We start from the raw sequence: 6,000 nt of genomic DNA, 5'->3' as shown, positions 1-6,000 counted from the left end.
AACAGAATTAAAACTGTTTTTTTAACTTGCTATTTCACATTAGAAAACTCTTCCCTTAACTTTGTGCATATTGTGCATAGTTTTATTGAATAACACTAAATCTCATCTGAGAGATTCAGAGCTATTGTATCCAAAGACAGACTACCCTAACAAGGAGTTTAAATACAGACACAAATAGACAATAGACTTGAGGCATAATTGAGAAGAAAAACCCTATATTCCCAATACCAAGGAATACAGACACTTTCAACAGAAAATAAAAACATTGTGACTAAGAGATATTCACAACACAAAGATTATCACAGCCTGAGTGAAATTCCATCCCTGAATCATTCCCTTCTGGGCTTGTGCTTATTACATCTTCTGTCAGGAGCTAATCTCACGTGACAGGCCTGATCCAGAGCCATTTGAAGTCTATGGAATGTCTCTTCCTGACTTCAGGGAGTTTGCATCCAGCCCTTCTGAACTTCAAGAACAATACAATTCATGGAAAGTTGTTTTAAGAGAACAATAGCTAACTATTGTCTAAGTAGAAAAGAATGTTAGCTTCAAATGAAATTTACCTGCAATGGTAGATTTGTGTGAGGGTTCTTTTATTACAGTTTCTTTATGCATCTAACACAGCTAAAACTTTCCAAAGAGAGAACATGCCATTTCTTTAACAGAAGCCACAAAAAAATCAAAACTGTAGTCAAAACCAAAAACAAAAGCAAAAAGAAAAATATCATTTTGTACATAGTACATTTAGGCTTTCTAAGAAAAAAAAAGATCACTTTTAAGTCCTCAAATAATTCAATATTTTCTTAAACAGCTGTACATTAAAGACAAGACAGAACAAGAGGTTTCAAAATTGTATCAGTTGTTCCTGAAGTCAGAAAATCAAAAGATAGAATAAAGACAAGATTTTTAAAAAAAACACCAAACAAAGCCAAACTAGTTGTATAAGCAAGGGGGTGGGCTGACAGGAAAGCAAGTTATTTTGCTTTCTTTTATAACAAAAACCCTGATTGTCTACTAACTTAAGTAAATTTCAAAGCTAGAGGTGACAACTACCACACCAGATATGGTGAGCAATGTCAGACTGTTATTTATATATTGAAAACAGTAATATAAATGAAATAAGCCCTGAAATAGCAATTAAGATAATTGTAAAAACTGGTGGAAGAGAAGTCCCATTGCTGTGATGTGGCATTCCTCTCATTTCTAAGAAAAATGAGGCAATATAAACCAGTACAGACCCTGATGTTGATCTGATGTGCACTCATAGCAGTAAATTTGACAAAAAAGCAGATCAAACTTAGCTCTACCACCTCCAAGTTCCCAATGCACGAGAGAGGTGGCTCCAATTTCCTTCCTCAAACAACAAATCAACTCACTACAGCTATTTTACCTAATGTTGAGATGAAGACACAGAAACTTCCCATTAAGCACAAATATTCCAGAATGTCCAGCTTGGGAGAATGATTCTATGTTTTATAGCAAAAACACCCCAAACCAAACAAACAAACAAACTAACCAACCAAAACAAAAACCAACATTAGGTTCTAAAGACTCTCATTCATAAGATATACTAACCACCTTTAATTTTCTCTTTTCTCTGTTCATGGTTCTACATATTTAATAACAAACACTGACACTGTAACTTTTATTAATTAATAATTTCAGAAAGGTCTATAAAGTATTAGATTAAAACCAATGTAGCCCATACCTTAAAAAGTAAATGAGACAAAGCACAAGAAAAAAGTAAACATCAATTTTTTTAATGTAGAGATGTTATAGTGTCTGTCTCCTTCATTTAAGATCCCAGTATCCACAAGTAAAAATAAGCATTTCACTTTATACATACACCTAAACTAATTGCTGATTTTTTAGTCTGAGTGGATGAAAACACAAAACTAGAAATTTCATTTCAAGCAAGTATAAAATTGTGGTTTGATTTTTTCCTAAATGAAATGAAACAGTATTTCTCAGGTCAAACACCATACCTTGGTTTGGTATCACAAATATTTTCTTAAAATAATTGTCAAACAGCCCATTTTGTTTGACTTTTAAAGCACATTATTTTGGGAATGTTGTCTTTTTTCCTTGTTGTTGCTATTGACTGCATTTTTGATCTGAAACGTTGTCCTAAAATGAAAACTCAAACTTCCAAGTAAAAAAAAAAAAAGTCAAAACAATATGCAGACTTTGTGTAGGGTTTTTTTTTTTTCTTCTGACATGCACAAAGTAATTCATTGTTTTGTTCACTCCGAAAGTATATTTTGGGTAAATAAACTCTTTCTATCCCTTGCTAAGTGCCATTTACCCATGTACCAGCCATACCCCATTCTCTCCTCTTTCCCAGGCAGCTGGACACGAGCAGCTCAGCACTGCTGCTATCCCGATCCCTGCTGCTGCTGGGACCAGCACTTCCCTAACCTTCAGGAGCCCTGCGCTTCCACTTACCCCCCTGCCGTCTCGGAGCGTTCCCAGGTGCTGATAAGCTTTTCTCTCTATTGTTGCTGCTGCTTCCCCTTATTTTGGCAGAAGCTACAGCTTTGCAAGTTGCACGGCTCTTACCTCTGAGACCCTCTTTGTTGCTCTGTCTGCGACCACGCTGGAAGCAGGGAGTGATGGATATTAGGGAAGCATGAGCCTCCCCTCGCTGTTTAGCAGCGTGGTCTGCAAAGAAAGATAGAGATGCTGCTCCCTCCTCCTCCTCCTCCCCCCTCGCTGTCCCAGCTTCCTCCTCCCTCCTCCTTGCTCCCTCCTTCCCATCCACAGAGAGCTCCAGCTCTCTCCGCGCTCGCACACAATGCGCTACCTCTCAGCACCAGCTACCTAAGGTCAAGAATACAGCCCCTCACCCTTCCCCCGCTTTTCCTCTCCGCCCAGGCATCCTCACCCCTCTTCCCAGGGAATATGGTATCTTCCCAAGGAGACGTGCCTCAGTCGGCTCTGGGATCTAAAGTGCAGACAATTTCACCAGCCCCGGGGAAAAAAGTGTTATAAACCAGAAAAAACAGATAAAAGACCGGGGATATAAATGGAAAGTGGATGCCTTTTGAGGAAATTGGAAACTTTATCTGTGTGTTTAAAAAAAAAAAAAAATTAAGTCACAGTAGCCAAAGCTTGCCACTTGGAGATTAGTTTAAGAGATCCATACAGATAAAGAAAAGTGCCATGGATAGCTAGTTATCTCCCAAATCCAGTTTACCTATTGTTTATGCTCTTTGTTTCTCAAGCTTTATTCTAAGTAGCTTTTTTGCAAAGAAACTTTTCCCCTTCAAAGCCAGACTTAAATACCAGCATACTCTCATGATACAATGGAGAATGAAAGGGAAAAAGTCATCAGTAATATTTTTTAAGATTATGAGCGATGAAATAACCCCTTTAAGATCACAGAAAACACCAGCACAAGTCCTCTGACTTTTCAGCTTGAATGACAAATGTGTTCAAGGGGTCTTTCTTCTCTTTGAGCAGTTATGGCGATTAGGAGCTCTTTCAGGTAATCAGTACATGGCTCCCAAAAGTCACATATATTTACAGCTAACCAGAATATTCTTCTCAAGAACCTAATTTTAGACACATGATAAAACTGTCCTTATAAAGTGTTTATGTTTGTTACAGAGACTGTGGAGAGAGGTAAGTGATGCTGAAGATTTCTAAAAGATCTTGACTGCTTAAGGTTACACACCTTATTTAGGTGGACAGGGTCTCCCTCTGGAGGTCTCAAGATGCTTCTGGGTCTCCACAGTGATGTATGGCCACCAAACCATACCACTTCTAAGCTATACTAAGTCAGAAGTTTTGTTTTAAGAACAGATAAACTTCAAAAATAAAAAAGGTTAAAACAAGTAGAGAGAATCAGATTTATAACTATTTTGGTGCTCAAATATCTCTATAAAATCACCTACATGCTTTTCTAGAACACTCCAGAGATGTCACATTTGTCAGCACAGTTTCTGAAGACCAGAACATCTTTCTAAAGCAAAGGAAGTTTTAGAATGGACAGATCACTTGGAAGTAACGTATCACCAGGACCAGAGGTTTTTTACAGAAAATATGAAACTGCTGAACTACCAGCTATAAGATTAAGACCTATATATGTGCCTTAAACCAACTTCAGTAGTAGAGGAGTGCTATATAAGAGTGGATCACCAATGGCTGACTGATGAAGTGAACACGGCTTTAATGAAGCTTGATACCTTGTACAGCACAGAAGCTGAAGTGACAGAAAACTATTCAGGATACATGAATACAGACAGTGCAATGTTGCAGGCATATCTTACAGCAGTGCACTATTGAAAGGCCAGGTTCAATTAAGTACTCATACATGAAAAACAACGTATGTCAAAGAAAATATCTGGCCTGTGGCTCTGACAAGCCACAGTGGCACTCAGAGCCAAGATGCTGACAGTATGGGTATTCTACAGAGATTTGGAGATCAGTGGAAGAACAAAAGCAGCTAGCCAGAAGAGTCACCTATCCAAACAGAGGGAGAAAAATGGCCAGGAAACTAAAAGAGGGTCCAACTCTGAGTTTCTCCAGTGCAGGAGCATACCAGAAGCAATAGACATGCCAGTGGCATGAAGTGCAGTCCTTTTCCTTTGCAGCAGACAACTTGTGCTCTTCCAACCAACATTTCTGCCACTGCTTCAGCCAACAGCAACAGCCTCAGCATAAGGCAATCCCAAATATACTTTCTCCTTACTATCTGCTTTTGTCCAAATTCAGGGAAGTACTTGGTACAGAGAGATGGGAGGGATCTTGCTCCCAAAGCCACACTTCACAATACCACCCTTTGATGGTTTTTTTTTCCCCTGCCCTGGCTGCAACTGCCCGACTATGTGCATAATTATGGACTCCTGCCTGCTTGGTAAAGAGGGACTTGGGCACCATAGACAGTTTTCTCTAAACAGCTCAATACTCACCAGTTGTCGAAAAGACACACAGAATGTTTTAGAAAAAGAATAGAGAATAAAGAAGAAAACATCAGTGTGACATTGCATTAAGTCTACACTTAAGACTTCTTGTACCCTGGCTGGATCTCTGATCATGGGATCATGGGTAGCCAGCCTCTTGGGAGGCACCACAGGCTGTGTTTAACCCAATCTCACAGTCAAGGACAAGCCAGCTAAGCAGTGATTTTACTTAGGGCTTTATCCAGTTGTGTTTTGGAAACTTCCAAGGATGAAGACTACACAACATTTCTAGACAATCTGATCCACAGCTTTATTGTTCTCATGTTGGGGAAAATATTTCCTTTCCCCCCCTTTTTTTCCCCTTTCAGATTACAGTGTTATTCCTTTCAAATGTCACATTTAAAAAGGCTACAGCAGAACAGCAAAGCAACATACAAGAGTGACTAGAGATTTGAAATAGCTTCCACACAAAACAGATTACATAGGTTAAGAGTCTTCAAACTGGAAAACTGGTAACTGAGCTGATAAATATCCATAGAGATATTTAGTTGAGAATAATATGGAAAAACTGCACTGAAAAGAAATTATTCCAGTTTCCCATAACACAGGAATTGCAGAGTACCAAATGACATGATTAGGGAACATATTTGAAACAGAATTACTTCATTTTTTCTAGCAAGTTACAATTGTAGAACTCACTGCTATAGAAACTGATCATTTTTGCTTTCCTGTAATTATATAAATTGTTATTTACAATTAATAATGTATTATTATTTATTAGAGTTTGCCTTCTGATTAGAACCAACTCAAGGTGAAGAAAAGGAGGCTCTAGGAGATCTTACCACCCTCTACAACCACCTGTAAGGAGGTTGTAATGAGGGGAGTGTTGTTCTATTTTTCCAAATAATAAGAGATAGATGAGAGGAAATAGCCTCAAGCAGCACCAGAGGAGGGTTAGATTGGATATTAGGGGAAACTTCTTCACCAAAAGGGTTGTCAAGCTTTGGAACAGGCTGCCCAGGGAAGTGGTTACGTCACCATTATTTATGTGCCAACGTGGCACACAGGGACATAGTTTAGTGGTGGAATTGGCAGT

Source organism: Passer montanus, unplaced genomic scaffold (genome assembly GCF_014805655.1).
Source record: "Passer montanus isolate IOZ18808 unplaced genomic scaffold, ASM1480565v1 scaffold34, whole genome shotgun sequence".
Classification (NCBI taxonomy): domain Eukaryota; kingdom Metazoa; phylum Chordata; class Aves; order Passeriformes; family Passeridae; genus Passer; species Passer montanus.
The sequence above is the reverse complement of the archived record's forward strand: the minus strand, read 5'-3'. Positions refer to the sequence as shown.